This window comes from Phascolarctos cinereus, unplaced genomic scaffold (assembly GCF_003287225.1).
Source record: "Phascolarctos cinereus isolate Bilbo 61053 unplaced genomic scaffold, phaCin_HiC Scaffold_4;HRSCAF=312, whole genome shotgun sequence".
NCBI classification, from domain to species: Eukaryota; Metazoa; Chordata; class Mammalia; order Diprotodontia; family Phascolarctidae; genus Phascolarctos; species Phascolarctos cinereus.
This window is the reverse complement of record NW_027555847.1, coordinates 373,137,931-373,158,953: the sequence shown is the minus strand read 5'-3', so window position 1 is coordinate 373,158,953 and position 21,023 is coordinate 373,137,931. Positions and strand designations below refer to the sequence as shown.

Here is a 21,023-nt window from a genome sequence, read left to right as displayed (position 1 = left end):
ACCCTGCTCTCAAGGAGCTTACACTCTTATGGGGAGACAATATGCAAACAAATATATACAAAGTAAGCTCTATACAGAATAAATAGGAAATAATTCAAAGAGGGAAAGCACTGGGATTAAGAGGTGTTAGGAGAGGCTTCCTATGAATTTTAGGTCAGTAGTCGGAGTGGAGAAGAAAAAGCATTCCAGGCATGTTGTTGTTAATTTGTTTCCGCTTGTGTCCAACTCTTTGTGACCACATTTGTGGTTTTCTTGGCAGAAATACTACAGTGATTTGACATTTCCTTCTCCAGCTCATTTTACAGATGGAAAACTGAGGAAAACAGAGTTAAGTGACTTGCCCAAGGTCACACAGCTGGTAAGTATCTGAGGCTAGATTTTAACTCAGGAAGACAAGTCCTGGGATGGGAACAGCCAAAGAAAAGTCTCCTATGCTGTGGGAAGGTTATGGGTTATAATATTTAAGGATTTTACAGTTTGAAATATAGATCTATTCTGAGAATTGAGATTTTTTTTCCTGTTCTCTCTGGCTATGGATGCTTGTTGATTTTTCCCTTTTCTTACTGCTGCTTCCTGAGCAGGATGACTCCATAGAATCTTTTTCCCTGGCTTGGAAAGGAGAGTACTTGCCTACCCATACTTTTCTTAAAGGTCTCTTACCTTTCCTGAGGGCTGAGAAGCTCAAGAACTGCCTTGCTTTTGCTTACTTCAATCCATCCTAGCAAGAGCAGTCTGATGAAATCCTGCCCAAGGCATCCTTACTGCTCTGTCTGGCTTTCACTTTGAGCTCCTCTCCTTTTGATCCTTCTTATCCTCTGTGTGTAAATATATCTCCTCATGAACTTTAACCCTACCTACCTCTGTTCTTTGTATATGTCCTGACCATGGTGTATGATTTACTATATGACATGAAAGATAAGTTCCTAGTGCAATCAGTCAGGCAACATGTTTATCAAGCACCTACTACGTAGCAGGTACTGTGTTCAGCGCTGGAGATAAAAAGAAAGGTAAATGACAGTCACTGCCTTCAAGGAACTCACAGTCTAAAGGAGGAGATAACATGTAAACAGCTACATGTAAACAATATGTATGACAAGATAAATGGGAAATCACAACAACAATGTGTAGCAATAGGAAGCGTTCAATCACTGTAGCTGTGTCTGACTCTTCATGACCCCTTAGGGATTTTTGTGGCAAGGATACTGGAGTGCTTTGCCATTTTCTTCTCCAGCTCATTTTACAGATGAAGAACCGAGGCAAACAGGGTTAAGTGACCTGCACAGGTTCACACAAGTATTAAGTGTCTGAGGCTGGATTTGAACTCATGAAGATGAGTCACTCTGATTCCAAACCTGGCAATTTATCCACTATTCTACCTACTTGCACATAGATGGGAAATAATTAACAAAGACAAGGCATTAGAACTAAGAGAGATTGGGAAAGGATTCCTGTAGAAGGTAGGATTTTAGCTGAGACTTGAAGAAAATCAGGGAAGCTAGGGGAGGGAGCAGAGGTGAGCAAAGAGAGGCATGGAGGATGACCAGGGAAATATAAAATGAAGTAACTTCTTTAAAGAATAGCAAGGTGGCCAGTGTCATTGGATTGCTCAGTGTGTGTGTGTGTGTGTGTGTGTGCGTGTGTGTGCACGTGCATGTGTGCATGCACGCGTGTGTGTGTAAGAAGACTGGAAAGATGAGAAGGGGCCAGGTTATGAAGGGTTTTTAATGTCAGCAAAGTAGTTAACTGGTGGAGCTAATTCTAATTTTCCTACTTGCCATTTAAATTAATATTTCTCCAGTATTTTCAATGTATATCTCAATTCTGTATGATTGACAAATGTAGACTCCAGTTTTTAAAAGAAAGACTTATGAAAGCATAAGTTGAAGGGTACAATCTGTCAAAATGCAGCATTGCCAAAGTTAAAAGAGCCCAAATTCACAAGACTCTTGGAATATGTGTAAATGAAGCATTTGTCCATGAGAAGAATCTTGCTAACACACCCAGGCATTTGGGAAAAATCACAGAAATTCCTCAAAATATGTAATGGGGAGGGACCCAGCAATTATATTGTATCTCCATGTGATCCTGAAGCTAACAGGGAGTCAGTGGCGTTTATTGAGTAGAGGAGACACAAGGTTAGACTTGGGCTTTAGGAAAATCATTTTTGGGGGCAGCTAGATTGCACAGTATATAGAGCTCTGGCTTTGGTGTCAGGAGGACCTGAGTTCAAACCCAGCCTCAGACAATTGACACTTACTAGCTGTGTGACCTTGAGCAAGTCACTTAACCATGACTGCCTAAGCAAAAACAAAACCAAAACAAAACAAAACAAAATCCTTTTGGCAACTGTGTGAAGGAGACATTGAAGAGGGAGCAGAGCTAATACAAGGACACCACTTGAAAGGTTACTGCAATAGTTGAGACAAGAAGATGATGAGGACCTGAATTAGGGTGGTGGTTATGTCAATGGAGAAAGGAGGATAGATAGAAGTTATGTTGTGGAGGCAGAAATGGCAAGATTTAGAAACTGAGTAGATATGTGGGTTGAGGAGTTTAGGCTAACAATGAGGTAAAACACAGACTGAACCAAGTCACTCACTCTCTCAAAAATCTTTAGTGGCTCCCTATTAACTCTAGGTTAAATCTCCAAATCTTTAGACTGGTACTTAAAGCCTCCCACCTACCTTTCCAGTCTTCTTTCATTGTCCTTTTTGTACAGTCTCCATTCCAGCCAAATGAATTTACTAACTACATTTTAATTCTTGCCTCCTATGTCTTTACTTAGACAACCTCCCACATCTGGAATATACTCCCTCTCCTCTATACCTCTGCCCTAACTTTCTTCAAAGCATAGCTCATTTACCAGTTTTTTGATGTGTAAGGTCCTTCCTGAGCCCCTATCCCAAGTGTTAGTGCTCTTCCTCCTGAAATAACTTTGCTGTACCTAGGTAAAAGCTTGCTATTTACATACACATTGTATTATCCTTCTTTGTTCTTCAACTTTCGCCTCCTATCTCCCAATAAAATATTAGATCCTTTCAGGGAATCTGACATTGAGACTCAGCTTCCTGAGTTCAAATCCAGCCTCAGATATTTACTAGCTATCTTACACTGGGTAAGTCGCTTAAGCCAGTTTGCCTCAGTTTCCTCATCTGTAAAAAAAAAGCTGGAGAAGAAAATGGCAAACCAGTATCTTTGCCAAGAACACCCCAAAATGGGTCATGAAGTCAGACATGACTATACAACAGCAAAATGGGTTATAACACACTTGGTACCATCAGAATGTGGATCTAAACAACAAAACCAATTATAAAAAAATTGTAGCTCTGCTGCCTATCATGGTGTATCGATCATATTAGGGAAGTAATAAATGCATCTTGATTTGAATGTGAATTGAATTGTCTGCTTTACTTCTCCACTGACCAAATCCTACCCATCACTGACATAATTTGCAATTCAAATACTGCCTTCTCTATGTAGTATGAATATCACAGCTTTAATCAATCTATCTCTTTTTTCCCCCTGAACTCATATAGTACAAGTCTGTACCATATTCCTATCATCACAGCCCATGCAATGACAACCAGTTACCCTTACTGACATTGTCCAGGCATCCTACCATGTCTAAATTCAGGACTAAGACTGACCTATGGTATGAAAACCAATGAGCTTTAAGTATGTTAGAGATAGAAGGAAATCTAGGTTTTGTAACCCATCTTTGGGACTTGAGCTAAAAGGTTTGAACGCAGGCCAAAATGGTAGTTATGGTGGTGATGATACCTATGAGTCAGGCAGTTTTCCCAACATTCTATAAACTCAAGAAGAATTTCATATTTGAACAGAGGACAAACTATCAGAGTTCCAGCCACCCTGATCTTCAAAGTGGGGACTTTCAGATAAAAAAACCAAGAAGCCAAGATGAGCAAGTGAGATGCAGAGAAGTAAGCAGAGAGGGCCAAAGACTCTGATCCTGAAGGACAGGGAGAAAATTACCCAGGCTGAAGCAAGAAGTCCTAGCCAAATACTAAATGCTGAACTTTGCCATTTTAGCTTGCTACTCTCTGCTCCCCAGTGTCAGGATGAGATCTGGGGAGACAGAAATAGACATTCTGGAACTTGCTACTGACCATCTGAAATGCTCTAACAAGTAGTTAATGAGACCAATGTGGAGACTCGTCCCTGTGCTGACCTACAGGGCTGAAATTCACTCCTCCTATTATATGCTCACTTTTTAAAAATTTACTTTATTATTTACTCCCTTTCTTGATCTGTTCCCTAATGAAAAGATGCATAGAGGGAAAGCCCACCATGCTGGCCTTTCTTGTCTTCCCCTTCTTGCAGCAGCAGATTGTGGTGTCCAGTTTTAAAAGATATCTCTTTAAATGATCTTGCTTGAAGTGTTTTCCCAGTATGCATGGGACAATGTATTAAAATCCAGATGGCTGCTCAAACCTATGCCAATTCTGCTTACTTGTATGCTAGTAGAGAGATGAAGAACGGAGGGAGGACTAACCTGGAAGGGAACAAGAGTACTGAAGCTTCATAAACCCAGTTTGGATTTGCTAGTGCAGCTTTGAGCCACAGAGTTTTTAGAGCATGAGAGGGAGAAAGAGAATTATGTTTTGTGGACAATTTCTCTCTCAGACCAGAAACAATAAGAAGTCCCAAGCTGTACTGTGCAATGCATGGATAATCTCTTAAATACTAACATTTTTGATGCATATCTTAAAAAAAAAAAAGAAAAAAAAAGAAAAGCTCCTTTCTGAAGGGAGTAATGGGACGAAAGTCATCCTTCCACCAAGGATGAGGGAGAAAGAGGGTTTCCCTCTTCAGCAGCACATTAAGCTCAGCCTGTCTTGCCCGTCAGGACCACTTAAGGTTTGCAGATTATAAAACAATGTAGCTGCATTTAGAGAGTAACTAGTCCACTGTGCTCATTTCCCAGATGCAGAGATTAGAGCACAGAGGAGTAAAGTGACTTGTCTAAATCACACAGTTGAACAGGCCAGAACTAGAGCATCCAGGTCTCTTGACTTCTAGCCCAGTGCTTTCTATTCCATGTGTTTTCCCTCCCACCATCATTATTTGTATCTATAAATATTTATGAACTACTCAGTAAACAATTGTGCTAACAGCTGCAGACACAAAAATGCAGTAGGTGATCCCTGCCCCCTCCCCTGCAAATCCGTCTGTTGAAAAAGATGGTATGATACAGCAGAAAGAGCCCTGGCTTTGGAGTAAAGGGTTTAGGTTCAAATTCTGACTCTTCCCCTTACTATCTCTACAAATTTGTAGAATTCATTTAATCTTTTCTGAGCCTCGGTTTCCTCATAAATAAAATAAGAGGGATGGACCTCTAAGGTACTTCCAGTTCTGAATTTATGCTCCTAAGAAAAATAAATAAATGTATTCTCTACCAACTTCCTTTGGACAGTTTATCAGTTAATTCAATCTCAAAAAAAATTAATGCACTTCTCAAGTGGGTATTCTGGAATATCAGATAACCTTTAAGGGTAAAATCACAGAGTTAAACATTAGGGATATGTGGTTGTGGAACAGTCTCATGGATGGACAAATGTAGGACATGGCAGAGGATAAATTAACACCCCCCCTCCCACTCTCACAAAGCCTATTCTGACAAGGGGAATTGTCATAGACAAAGAGGATGAGAGTTCTTTTCCCCATACAGTCTGGGGGTGAAAGTACATTCCTTTACTGTAAAGGCATCATGTAGTAAGCTGGGCAGGGAGGAGCTACCTTCTCTTCCCCTTAGGCTCTGTGGTCCCAAGAAATGGGTTTGAGGTTATTGATTTTGTTTTATGTGTCCTTTTCAGTTCTAGGTGCAGGGAGCAGAGTCTTGGACCTGAGAATTCTAGCCATGGGAACCCAGGATCCAGAATTCTGGGCTGGATGTTATAACCAGTCTAGTAGGGAAGCCCTGAGAAGCCAAAGTGGGGGGAGACAAACCCAAAAGGGCTTCTAACTTGGAACTTGGTGGTGTGAGTACTACATAGGAACTGAGCTAAGCTGTGAACTATTAAATCCCTTTCCCTTCCCTAGAGACTGAAGCATAAAGGTAGGATATGCCCCAAGTGGTTGGGGGGAATGTTTGAATATTTGCACTTGCTATAACTTTGAAATAAATATTCTTTTGTAAAAGCTAATTGGATTAGCAAGTGGTTAAATGAAGCAGGGTGCTTGGACCTCTAAAAAGTGGGGAATATAATTGGTGGAGGCTTGAGCCTAATGGAAGAGATAAGAGACCTCCCCAAACTTCTAAAGGTACTGGAGAATTGGGGGGGGGGAATGAAATGGAATAAATATGGCCTGCAGGCAGTAAGGGCAAGAGTAGTCACTCGTACAGAAAACATAAGCGTGGCTCCAAAGGAGAAATATGAAAAGATACTGCTACCACTCCCTGCCCTTCCCCCCAATACTCCTTTGCAGAGGTGGGAGGTCCACAAATGTGGCCGAACACTGCCTATGTTTTCAGATTTTTTTCCAATGCATTGATTAGTTTTACTGGTTGTTTTCCAGTCCCCTGTTTTCTTTTTTTTCCTATAAAAACAGTTTATTATATGGAATGGCTTTCTGGGAAAGTGTATAGAGAGGGATATAGGGGAAAATTTAGGTGATGTTAAAAACAAAAAATATCAAACAAGCAAAACAGAAGTTGGAAAAGGTAACAAGTTTTTCTGTCCTCTTTTCCCATGGAACCAGTCAGCATCTAGCTCCTACAAAAGTTATTTGCATTTAAATGGACAATTCTGAAGGGATAGGATCTTACCAATTGCCAGAGGTGAAAGGCTTATCCTCTTCTACCCAATCCTTAACTCCTCAGTCTAGGTTTTAAGCTCAGAAGCTAAAATCACCATCATTAACACAAGGTCAATGAGGACCATAGAGGGGGACACAGCACCTGTCCTTTCTTTGGGATGTGATTGTTATCTTGCTGGATTAATCGTGCCATGGCATTCTTTATACAAAGAAGAGAAGAACATTTACTGGCTATGTGACTCTTAGACAAATTACTTTCTGTAAACTCTCTGTACTCTGAATTCCTCTTAGGTAAAATGGGCATATTAAGATCTGCAGATTCTCCTCAACATGTCTTCTACCTGGCCTTTCCTCTCTAACTTCACCATAACCACTCTGATCCAGGTCCTCATCATCTCATCCACACTAGCACCCTAATTGGTCTCACTATGTCAACTCTCTCTGCTCTCCAATCCATCCTCCACAGAGCTACCAAAATGATATTCCTAAATAAAGCTGGGATCTGAACATGCCACTGTCCTCTTTAAAACAAAATAAAACATCTCTAGTAGCTCTCTGATAATTTTAGAATAATATAAAAACTCCCTAGTTTGGTATTTAAAGTTTTCATATTTGCTTGAGCCTATCATTCCAGGCTAATTACACATCATTCCCCCCTTATGAATTCGATGTTCCAGTCAAAGTGGCCTATTTGCTGTTTCTTATATATGACATCCCATCATTTCCTGCCTCTGTCTTTTTCCAGGCTGTCACTGATATCTGGAACATTGTCTCTCCCATCTCTTGGAACTCTTGCTTCTTTTCAAGGCCAGCTTATGTTCAACCTTCTAGGGACCCTTCCTGATTCTCCCAAGTATTGGTTCCTGACCTTACCCCATTAACTTTATTTTTGCATTGCAAATTTTCAGTCAATTTTCAGTCATGCCCAACTCTTTGTGACCCCATTTGGGATTTTCTTGGCAAAGATACTAGAGTGATTTGCCATTTCCTTCTCCGGCTCATTTTACAGAAGAAGAAACTGAGACAAACAGGGTTAAATGACTTGACCAGGGTCACACAGCTAGTGTCTGAGGCTGAATTTGAACTTGGGAAGATGAGCCTTCTTGACTCTAGGGTCAGCACTCTATCTATTGTGCCATCTGGCTGTCCACGCACTATAAACATCTTATGTCTGTTTATAAATTAACATTATATTTTCAAAGTAGAAGGTAAGCTCTTTGAGGGTAGGGATTGTTTAATGTTGTGTCCTTGTGTCCCCGGCACCTAGCATGGTGCCTGCCACATAGCAGGGTGATTAATAAATGTGTGTTGATTGCTTCAGTGGCTGAATCACAGAATCATAGTTCTAAGAGCAGGAAGGGATGTCAGAGGTCATCTGGTCCAAGCCCTTCTAGTGAACTACCTCTCAGTGCCATTGCCAAGACCACACAAGACAATGAATGTCAAGAACTTTTATAGCACAAAGTGCTATACAAATGTGAATTATTGTTATTGTTATTTTCCTGGACAAAGCATACTTAGAAACCTTCCAGTAAGTGCCCCCAAACACAACCAGGGTGGTTTCCATGGAGGGAAATGAAAATGCTCCAGACTGAGAAATCTAGATTACATTGTCCCCAGGCAGGTGGCTGCAAAGGTCAGCCTGATCACTATCTGCTGAATTGTCCCTCTGAGACTGGCAAAGCTGCATTTCCATTTCAGCCACAGAGAGCCAACAATTCCACTGCTGTTCTGGACACCTCCTCAGAGTCTCGTTACCCCCTTTCCCATTTATATGCAGCATTTCACTGGCAAAAACAACCTCTTAGAAAGGTACAATAGGTAAAAAGCTGTGGAAGTTTTAAAAAGAAATACATCTATCAGCTTATCTACCTACACATACCAGTATTACAATGGCTTGTTCACTTATTGGCCAGCCAGGGCCACATGGTATTGAAGAAAAAAATGTAAATTCCAGTTTGCTGTGTTTCAGTCAATTTATAACACTGACTGAGAGTCTCCTCTCCCTCCGCCCCCAAATGCTGTACATATCATAGGAGTTACAAAGAAAAAAGACATGCCTATCCCTTAACTAATTTTTTTTATTCCTATAGATATTCTGGAAAACACATGATATAATGCAAAGAACACTGAATTAGAAGACAGGAAACCTGAATTTTAGTCCTGGTTTAGCCACTAACTAGATCAATGGTAATCCTGAGAAAGCCATTTCCCTTTAACAGGGTGATCAGGAAAGGCCTCATGCAGGATGTAGCATTTGAGGAATGAGCCTTGTATGGAGGGAGGGATGGAGGGGATTCTGAGGAAGAGAGCTGATGAGGAAACACATTCCTGGCACAAGCAACAGTACAATGCAAGAGAAGGAGGAGATGGAATTCCATATAAGAGGGATATCAAATATAGCCTAGCTTGTCTGTCAAGCAGAGTGTATGAAGTGGGGTGTAATGTGAAATCAACATGGAAAGACAGGCTGGAGATTGATCATAAAAAGCTTAAGCAGGGGTGGGGAACCTGTGGCCTTGAGGCCACTTGTGGCCCTCTAGGTCCTCAAGTGGATCCAAATTGGATTCAGCCAAAGGGCCACACTTGAGGACCTAGAGGGCCACATTTGGCCTCAAGACCACAAGTTCCCCACCCTGGAAGAAGAGTAGAAAGCAGTGATTTGGGAGACAGGGGGTTGCAAATCCTTTCTCTGCCATTGCCTGGGTGGTTTGGGGCAGGTCACTTAACTTCTGTGGGCCTCAGTTTTCTTATCTACAAAAAGCGGAGGGTTGGAGATGGTCTCCAAGGTCCCCTTCTAGCTCTATGATACTAGGGTGTTTAGTTTAGGTAAGACTTGGTGAGGGGTAGCTGAAGGGAGCCACTAATTCTTGTCAACAGAGCTGAAACTAGGAATTCTTGGGCCTGGATCAAGTTCTGTTGGAAGCCGTCAGCGCAGAGGACGGTTTGCCATAGGTATAGTAGCACTGACAGAAAGAGTGGCTTGGCTCCCCTAATCAGTCTGTGCACCCTACAATCTGCAACTCCCCAACACTCAGGAAGAAAATAAGAGGCACAGTGGTTAGTGAAAGTGGGACATAAGAGATGGGGAAGGAATGAGAACAGGGTCCTGGGAAGATATGACAGAGATGGATGGATGGATGGTCATATAATGCAGCAAAGAATGGCAGAAGACCACAAGATGCTGGGATATGAGGACAGCAGGCTGAGGACTTCCTGGGGGAGGAATCACTCCACTGCCCAAATTCTGGGGCCCTGGAAGGAAATCTCTGGTCTCCCCACCCCAGTTAAATCTCTACCTCACATGTGAGGACTTTAAATGAAAGGCGGATGATCATGTGTTGGGAAGATTGTGCACAGGACATTCTCCTCTGTGCTATAAAGTTGGATAGATGGCTTTTTATATCCCTTTGGAAGGGACTCAGATTCAGTGATTGGGGAAGGTCAGGGCTATAAAATGTGAAGCCTTTCAGGCAAATGGACCTTTCAGGTCTTTAAAGCAGCTATGTGGTACAGTAGATAGAGCACAAATCTGGTCTTAGACACTTACTAACTGTATGACTCTGGGTGAGTCACTTAACCTGTTTGCTTCAGTCTCCTCATCTGTAAAATAAGCTGGAGAAAGAAGTGGCCAGTATTTTTGCCAAGAAAGCCCCAAATGGGGTCACAAAGAGTCAAACACAACTGAACAACAACTTTAAAGCTGAAACCCTCTGAAGGTGTCTCTCCAGAAAGATTTTCACTTGAAGAAGCCATTAGCTTCCTTGTCAGGGTTCCACATTCAGACAAAAGCTTTTAGATGTTCCATCAATTCTTTCCTACCCCAAATATCATGTCAATCCCCTAAACGCTGAGAATCAATAGCAATTTCATTCTCAAATACCCAAAGCAGAAACTCATTCCTCAATAAAATACAATCCACAGAAGAATATCCACCCCCCTTTTATTTTTCTTTGGAAAAAAAAATCTATTATATAAACACTCAAAACATTTGATCTAACCTTCTACAAGTGCCTCTTGGAACAACTCTCTCTTCTACAGAATGGTTGAAATCCTCACAGCCTCCATCTACAATAGCTTCAGTTCTAATCCTGACTTAGATCCTTAACACCAGTATAACTCTGAGCAAGTCATTTGTCCTCTCAGCTCCAGTTTACACACCTGTAAAATAGGCATGTATTTCTCAGAATTGTTGTGAGGATCTAGTTGAATAATATGAGTAAAGTGTTTTGTAAACCTTAAAGTGCTATATAAATATTTGTTATTATTTAGTTCTGAGTTGAAAATAATAATTAACATTCAAGCCAAATCAGGAAGAATTTCTTAAGCACTTATTGTCAAACATTACTCTGCCAAAAGTCAATGGGACTGGAACAGAACCACTTGATTCGACCTAATTCAAATGAGTGACTAGACAACAAACATTTACAACTATTTATAAAGTGCTTTCTATATGCAAGGCATTGTATAGGTGCTGGGGATATATAGACTCATATACTCAGTTTTAAGCAAATCTAAGATCCCAAAGTGCGGAATTCACCAAAGGTAAATTAGAGGGGATTCTTCTGCTTGATGAAAGGATCTACCATGAAATAGATAATTTCTGAAGAGTTTGTATCCTCTGTATCTTTAAATTCACTAAAAAGACACTAGAGAAAACTATGTTGGGTATTTGTTTCTATAAATCTTTTTTTTGACATTTTAAAAATTATTATTTTTTCAAAGATTTACTTTTTCTACCTCTTAACTCTCTTTCCTCTTATCTCCCAGAAAGCAAGCAAAACAAAATCACCTGTCACAAACACAGATAGTTAAGAAAAACAAATTCCTGCGTTGTAGGTGAACCATTTAAAAAACTTTCTCAGGCCATGATTCAGTATAGGGATAACTACCATTCAGTTCTGGGGAGAATTTGTGACCAGCTCCTATATTTATAGCTTCTCAGAACTGGAAGGAATCTTCCTGAAGCCTAGAGAGAAGAAATGGCTGGCCCTAGTTCACACAGAATGTGAGGAGTAGAGCTGGAATCAGAACATGGCTCTTCTGATTTCTAGGCCAGTGGTCTTTGGAACCCAAATTACAATAGCACAGGTCATTGGTTTGCATATGACAATGAAGGGTGTGGAAAATGTGGTTGGTGATGGGATATGGCCCAAGTCGAGGTCTTCACCCCTTGGTCTAAAAAGAATCTGGCTCCCATTTGTCTACAGGACCCAGAAAACCTTTAAACTTTCAGGTTCCTTACCAACTCCCCTTATCTCCCTTTGAAAGCCCTAGTCCCATCTTTGACCTTATTCAGATACCTTCCAGCTCCCTTCATTATCTATTCTCATTGTCTATTCAATCTCTCAGACCTTCCAATCAGAATTCTCACCTAGACTCTTTTCCCAGCCCCCTTCTCTGGCCACCCAAAGTTACTTCAGTGTATAAAAAATCCACCCTGGCCCCCATTCAGACACTGAGAATCTCTCATGCCCCAAGGGCTGAGCTTTCTCATGCCCAATTGTCCTTACAGGTGTCACCTGGCCTATGTGATTTATCACTAATAAACTTTTTCTCTGGCTGGAAGAAGATTTGAGTTGAATTCACTCAGACAGGGCCCAGCGTCGCAATCTTGGGGGTTCCCAGCAGCACCCTACAAACCTCTAGACCTCTTCAGTTGGGATGTTGCTTCTGTATATCACTCAATCAGGGGTTGAACCCTACATGACAGCATTAGAACCAGTTTAAACCGGGAGGGAACGTGAGAAATGGCTATTTTTTTTTTTTATTTCCAGAAAAGTCACGTGAAACCTAAGAAATGAAAGGTAAAGGGCTGGGTGGAAATTGAATAAAGGAAGCCATATTAGAATAAGAAAACACAATTGGTGGTGAATAGGCTAACAGGTAGAAAACCAGTTCTGAGGTTAGGTATAGATTAACATCAAAAGGAGTGTTCCCAAATAAGAGCCAGGGTCACCTGATTTGTGGGGAGTAGGAGATACAATTAGGGGTGGAGATTCACGAGGGCAAATTAGGTGCTTTGGATAGGCTGTAACCTCTATCGTACCCAGCCAATGGGGAAACGGGAAGGAAATTTGAATTGGGAATAGGGAATGAAAAGGTGTGCATCTGTGGACACATGTGCTCTCACTTGTGTGCTCTCACACATGTGGGACACCCGGCTTCCCCAGGTCGTTAATAAAGCTTCTTCCTGATTCAACAACGGTTTTGTGGAATTTGTGATATAGATAACAATGGGTAAACTGATTTTGTTCCAGAAAGCCAATTTTTATCCTTGTTTAAATTTGGAGGACGTTTTATGCCTGGGTAAATGAATGTTTAGGAAAATAATGGCATACATTGGATTTTTTCCAAGTGGATTGTATAAACTTTTTTTGTCCTTAACGTTTTGAACATAGTTCCAGAAGGCTGAGAATGTAAATGAATAGAGTATTTGCTAGATTTATTTGTTTACTTTTCTCTAAAGAACACAAAGCATAGTATCAATAACCTAATACATTCAATCAATAGCTCTGCAAGTATGTCCAAAAGAGCAGGGGAAAAAACATAACTTGGAAGACAAAAAATGAAATGAAATAAAAATGCAGAGGATCAGAATGATTCTAGAATGGCACCACAGGTAGTATGTTTCTAATACTGGAATTCTCCTAGTGGGAATAGGAATTATCAACTTCTGGGGATATACATTCCAGCAGGCACGACTTTGAGAGGGCCTTTACAATTCTTCGTTTTCCATGTTTCAAAAAAAAAAAGGCATATCTGCATTTTGTAACAGCAAAAACAAAATAATAACCAAAATGGGAACAGTTGTTTTTTAGATAATTCAAAGATTAACTCTCCTAATTTCTATCACCTCTATTTCCTCTACTGATATACTTGAGTACAAAAAGAAGGAAGTGGGGAAGGAAATATGTAGGTACAATTGTTCCAGCAGAGGCCCAGTGAGAGAAGTGATTATTAATAACTAATAACTAATGATTTGGGGAGATCCAGAGTTCCCCCGTCTTCTCAAGTCCTGATTTTAAAAAGTTCAGTCTCTTGAAGGACATTGCTGATAATGAGATAGGACTTTCTTGTTCAAGACCCCACCCTGGTAGAGTAGCCATTGTGCTCTGCTCAGGTTTGGGTGGGGCATACATTCTTTGAATAGATTGCCCAAGGCTAGGGGTGGTCTGAGTGTAGAGATAAGTCTTTCTGTCCAAGGGTAATGAGATAGCACTCTCAGCCCCTCATTGAACAATATTCCAAGGGTATATAAACTGTAAGCCCACCACCATAATGGACTTTGGTCTAAGAGAGACTGCCAAATGACCATCCTTTTATTAATAATGTGCTGGTCTTCACACGTACTGAAATTCACACTGTTCAAAGTTATAATTATGTAAAATACTGTCACTGATCCTAGCCCAATCCAAATATTCAGTGGGTAAATATGAATAATCTGACCAATTTAGGGGATTTGTTATTCACACTAGGAATCTAGTCATATGGGAAATAGAGCGATCACAGTTACAATCCCCAAATATTTCACCCCACACATTGCTTGCAATCAAAGTGGTGTGTAATCATCTTTAAGTCAGGGGTTCTTAACCTTCTTTGTGTTATGGATCCTTTAGGCATTCTGGTGAAACCTATGGACCCCTTCTCTAAAGAAGGTTTTTACATGCATAAAATAAAACATGTAGGATTTAAAAGGAACCCAATTATATTGCAATAAAGAAGTAACTTTTCCCTAAAAAAATAATAACGTGCTGGCCTTCTTAATAAAATGATTAAATGACACAGAAATTATATCTCCTGAACCTTTTAAATTGCCACACCAATAAAATTTGCTCCAGGTATGGGGAAAAATAGCCTCACAGATAAGGCAGAGTGAGTTGCCACCTGCAGGATGTGATTTCAGATGCCCTGGGAAGCTCTCCAATAATTCTTTGCTTAAAGGTGGCTGGCTGAAATTCTACATGAGAACTTCACTCTTTTGAGATTAAGACTTGGGTCTCTGTTAATGTAAGAGGAGACTGGCCATCCTCAGAGCACATACTACACTAAAATTTTCCCAAGAGGGATAACATTGCAAGCTCTTTTCAGTCATTCATTCTTATACTTTTTCTGATTGTTCTTCATGTTATTGAAGAATCTAAGGGAATTTAATAAGATGGGAGAACTTCTCCTGGGCCTCCCAGAAAATTTACTTTCTTAAGGCCTAAAGACACTAAGATACCATTTTCTAACAGAAAAAGTACTTTCTAAAGACTCTTTAGACACCTGCTTCAAGATACTACAGGTAGGAATAATAGTTAACTTTGTAATTCACAGGTGATGGGGAAGAGGGTAAAGAAATGTAAAATAAATAAGTAGTAAAATACTTTATAGCAATCATTTGACAGCTTTGGAAAGCTAATTATAGGTATACACAGAAGTTACCTTGGAATCAACATCTATGCAATGTTGTATGTAGTTATATAAAGCATCCATCTGTGAACACAGAAGTGTGGAACCAAATTGAGGCAAGGTGTGCTGACAGTTATGGCACCATATGCCCCTTGACAATTTTATTTAAAAAGGAACAGGAAAACATAATCCTTCTCTTGTTGTTGTTGTTTTTGCCTATGGCTGCAAAAACATTTTTCCCCTGGACAGATCTACTAGAAACAAAAATGTAATAGATGAATGCTGGCCTTTGGAAAGGAAATTTAAGAATAACCACCTGAAACTATCCAAGAAAAAAGAAAAAAGGCTAAACATTAATAACAGTGGTCTTATACAGAATTTTACTTCTTTAGCCTATGAAGACCTAAAATTTGGTAGATTTTCTTACACTTAAATTTTCAAGGGAGAAAAACCCTTTTTGTCATTGAAAGTGGGAAACAGAATACATAATTTTATTCATTAAATGTATTTCATGCATTGACATGCCATGTGCTAAAAGTTTAAATTATTAACCCTAAATGCTCTTAAAGGTAGGTAACCCTCTATAGAGATTACAGAGGTTATACAGAGGACTCTTGTTCAAGTACAGATTGGATTCTATGACCTGTGAGGTTGTTCCAGCACTGAGCTTGTTTATTTTGGATGTTTCTTTGTCCAAAAAAAAAACTGAGACAAACTCTCCCTCTCACCCAGGCCAGAAGTGCATCCTCGCTCACAGCACAAGCCCAGTTCTGATTAGCATGGGAGGCTTTAACCTGTTTGGCTTTTCTCAGTCTGGGCCAGTTTGCCCCTCCTTTTGTTGTTCAGTTGTTTCAGTCACGTCTGACTCTTCATGACCCCATTTGTGTTTTTTTGATGAAGATACTGGAGTGGTTTGCCATTTCCTTCTCCAGCTCATTTTACAGATGAGGAAACTGAAGCAAACAAGGTTAAGTGACTTGCCCAAGGTCACACAGCTAGGAAGGGTCTGAGGCGACATTTGAACTTAGGAAGATGAGTCTTCCAGACTCCAGGGTTGGCACTCTATCCACTGTGTCACCAAGCTGTCCCTTGCCCCTCCATAGACAGCCTGAAGTTCCATCAGCTTCAGCCTCCTTCAGTAGCAGGAACTATAGACCTGAGCCATCACTCCCAGGTCTAAAGAGGTTTTGAATAGGAAGCTCTTCAAGTGTATCTGAAACATAATTTGCTTTATGAAATGTAGATGAGCGTGCAATATTTAGGACTTAAAGTCATTGCATAAATTAGGGTACAATGGTACATGATAATTCTTTTTTTTTTTGGAGGCAATCAGGGTTAAGTGACTTGCCCAGGGTCACACAGCTAGGAAGTGTCTGATAGTGAATTCGAGCTCAGATTCTCCTGACTCCAGGGCTGGTACTCTATCTACTGTGCCACCTATCTGCCCCCATGATAATCCTTTAATGAGCTCAAGGCCAAGACCCTGCAGGGTCACCAAAGGTCTGTGTCATTGTGCCCTCTCCCAAGGGCCACTAGGAAACATGACTGGGAAACAGGTCAAGTCACCAGGAGCTTTCTGGCATTTAAGATAGGATGCTAATGAACCCTGCAGGAGGGATTCCATTATAAGATCCTTTATAAAGTTTCCTATCGCTCTCAATGTTGGTGAGGTGCTATTTCGACTATCTAAGGATTCTGATTCACCTGAAATAGGTAAGAGTCCATTTGGACATAAACGATAGGTCTGAATAAAATCCTCAGGAGAGGTAGATTCTGAATTAGTCAGACATGTCCTAAGGAATATTGGGGCTAGTCTGAACCCCCATGGCTGGCTTTGGACTAGAGCAGCTCCATGATGTTCAGCTTTTTTCAAACTGTCTTTCCTAAGATTTCCTACAGGAGGGAAGGAAAGAGTATTCCACCACTCAAATGTGCTGTCTGATAATGCTTGTGCTACCTACTTCACTAAGTTGTTCAGAGTAAACTGCTTTGTAAACTATGAAGAGGTATAGAGATGAGAAATGTTTTTTCTTAGGTCACAGCTATGGTAAGTCTACTTACTTGAACCACAAATTCGGAAGGGTTCTCAGAGTTTAACCTATACCTGAACAAGAACCCTTCTAGAACAAGTGGTCATCTAGCCTTTGCTTGAAGGCTTTTAAATAAGGCGAAACTCTGGGCCTCTGAAGCTTGCTCACTATACTTTGGTGCAGTTCTATTCATTAGGAAATGTCTCCTGACCTTAAGCGTCTCTACAGTGTCTACTCATTGTTTCTAATTTTGCTCTGGGGCCAAGTACAAAAAGTCTACTGGGGAAGTTAAATGGCACAGTGGATGAGGTGCTGGACCTAGGGTGAGGAAGAATCATCTTCATGAGTTCAAATCCGGACTCAAACCCATCCTAGCTGTGTTACGCCGGACAAGGCACTTAACTGTGTTTGCCTCAGTTTCCTCATCTGTAAAAGGAGTTGGAGAAGGAAATGGCAAATCACTCCAGTGTCTTTGTCAAGAAAACTTCAAATGGGGTCACAAAGAGTCAGACATGATTGAAAAATGACAACAATAACAAAGAAAAAGTCTAATTTCTCTTCCACATGACTTATGGATTTAGGCACTCCCTTCTATGTGCTGATTGCAACTTGTACACATCTCAGGATCATAAGATCACAGATTTAGTCCTGGCAGGCACTGCTGATATCATTTGGTCCAACAAAGCTCTCATTTTATAGAAGAGGAAGGTGAGGTATAGAGAAGTTAAATGATTTGCCTACGTTCACAGTCTGTCTACAAACATGTCCAGGTTTCCTTATCCTTCAAGCCAGCCAACTAAAACCCCTCACTTGACTCAACTGTCCCTTCCAGATTATCGTTCTATATCTCTCTTCCCTTTAACAGCTGAATTCTTAGCAAAATTTGTCTGTGATTCTTGTATAGATCATGTTCTCTCTTTTCAATCTCTTGTAATCTGGATTCCTACATCCCCACTTTAAAGTGCTCTCTACGAAGTTACCAGAGATCTCCTATTGGCCAAATCCAGTGGCCTTTACTCAGTCTTCATCCTTTTTGACCTCTCTGTAGCCGATGACATGACTAACAACCCTCCCTCCTTCCCTGAAGAGTCTCTGTTGATGAATTTTTTGGCTATTCCCATACACATAATTTTCGATTTAAGTAAGGGATGATTCACCCCTTATTTAAGTAAGGGTATATTCACACTGAAGGTATCATTGATCTTTTAGTAATAATGATAACATATAATAATATAACTACACAGCACTTTAAGGTTTGCAAAGCACTTAAAAAATATCATCTCAGGGGAAGCTAGGTGGTGAAGTGGATAGAGCACTGGCCCTGGAGTCAGGAGGACCTGAGCTCAAATCCGACCTCAGACCAAACACTTGACACTTACTAGTTGTGTGACCCTGGGCAAGTCACTTAACCCCAATTGCCTAAAAAAAAAATCTCATTTGATCCTCTCAATAACCCTGAAATGCAGGTGCTGTTATTATCCTCATTTTGCAGATGAGGAAACAGTAAGAAAAAGGTTAAGTGAGTTACCCAGGGTCACACAGTTAGTAAATCTCTGATGTAGGATTTGAACTCAGGTTTTCCTAACATCAAGTCCCGTATTCTATTATACCACAGCTGTCTATATGTTTTGAAGTACTGAAATCACTGCTCTTTAGACAAACTGAAATTAGGAGACAGCAACGTACTATGATGTAAAATAAGACTATGCAATTACAGGACCGGAAGGAATGTTCATCTCTTTTTTATGGGGAACATCTCTTCTGTTTCTCTCTAGATCCCCAAGTGCCTCATCAACATATAGAGCCTGGCTACATCAACCTGAAGGCATTAAGCTTTGTAGCTCCTGGCATCAAAAAGCATACACATCTTTAGTGTTAGAAACAAATCACTCCTTTGATAGCTTAAAAGTCATGTTCTTAAGAGGCATTTCTTTTACTTAGCCACTATTTTCAGTTCCTCAGTAGCTAAGAAAAGTAATTAGCCACATTATAACCTTTTGTGCTATATAACTGGCTATACCAATTACATTCTAATTAGCCCCACACTATTTCACTTCTTAGTGGGAGTTCCTCCTCAAATAGATCTTTTTCCCCCTAGGTAAGGGTAAGGTAAGGGAATCACTCAACTCTATAGCACTGAGTTGTTCACAATGATTTATTAATGCCTTAGTAAAACACACAGAAGCAAAAAAGAAACTTCTAGGACATCTTGTGATTTCTCTAGATTGGAGAACTCCTAGTGAGGAAATTTCCTCCACCTATGCAGATTAGCAAACATCATCAACAAACTAATTACATTTTAATAGTGAATCACTTATTATTGTTGGGAAATCAGAGATACTTGGAGAAGCAAAAATAAAACAAGCAGTAGGCATTGACATCAACTTGATTATGTGTGACCTTGAATCTTGTTGGGACTCAGTCTCTCCATTTTAAAAAATGGAATTAACATGGCAGGATGGGGTTTGGGGGAAAAATAATTCAAAAGAAAACAAAAAGCTATTTAAAAATCCTAAAGGGACAGCCACTTTTATATCTGTATGACTCCAAACATTAAAATCTGTTACTTGTTCATGTGAGTTTATTAGATTGTCCTAACTAGGCTGTTTTCCACCAAGCAGGAACTTCTGGTTGGGTCATCCTCTTGGCACATAGGACAGGAGAGCCAGAAAGGCTGAGCAGTTTAAAACAGGAGTCGCCAATAATGTGGGCAATAAAGTAGTGGAAATCCTGGTTCTGTTTCTTAATACCTCCTTGATTTTGGGGAAACTCATTTAACTTTTCTGGTTCTCAGTTTCCTCAATTGTAAAATGAAGAGGTTGGACTGGGTGACTTCTAAGGACCCTTACTGTTTAAAATCCTATGATACTAGATCCTAGCATTCTGACCCTCTCTGCTAAGCCCTGTTCACCTCAGTTTGCTACAATTTTGGGCAGAGAATAGAAAACAACTTATTGGTATTGCTGTCATTCTCTCCATTTCTTTGACTCCTTTAGAGAGCACTAAAGGTTTGACTAAAAGATCATACAGCTAGAAGGTATGTCAGAGGCCATCTGTCCCAATGCTTTCATCTTACAAATCAAGAAAGTAAGGACCAGAGAGGGCCTTGCAACTTATGCAAGGTCACACAGGTACTAAAAGTGTCATCCGAAGCAGCATTCGAATCCATGTCCTTTGATTCCAGTGCCAGAGCTTTTTCCTCTGTACTACAGTTCCTCAAAAAAAGGAACCCCTCTATCCCTTGAAGAAGTACAGATCTGGGTGACCTGAAGAATTCTAGGCCTGCAGCTCCATTCTAAAGGGGAATCCAGCACCTGCTGATGCCGTATCTTCTACCTGCTAGAGCCTGTAAGAGACTGCCTGAGTAGCTGGGAGTCCCCAGGTCAGGAAGAAGGCTTAGGCAGGAAGGAAGACGGTAGCTAGAATTCTGAGTTTTACTGCGTCCTTGTTGAATAGACAGGCTATGGCAGAGAGGAAAGACAGCTGGCTTCGGTAATCAAGAAGAATCACGTTCAAATCCTGCCTGTGAAGCACACTATCTACATGATACTGGACAAGTCATCGTCCACCTTCTGTGGCCCAAGAAATTCACCGAGACTCAGAGGCAGAGAAGGCGCCGGTCTGAACTGATTGAGTGAGCAGTGTTCCCTACACCAGTGAACTCACAGATTCAGAACTAAACTGAAACCTGTTGAATTACTTGTGTGTATAATTTAGAAATTATTATTCCTACATATAATTTTCATCAGATGAGGTGCTGAGTCGTTTCAGTTGTATCTGACTCTTCGTGACCCCATTTGGGGTTTTCTTGGCAAAGATACT

The 21,023-nt window shown here is 40.5% G+C and overlaps 1 protein-coding gene across 1 annotated transcript in view; it reads right to left on the bottom strand.

Moving 5' to 3' along the window:
- The window catches only part of MYO5B (myosin VB), a 536,371-nt gene that overhangs the window by 141,851 nt on the left and 373,497 nt on the right, over positions 1–21,023 (bottom strand). The gene's annotated exons all lie outside the window — the stretch shown is intronic.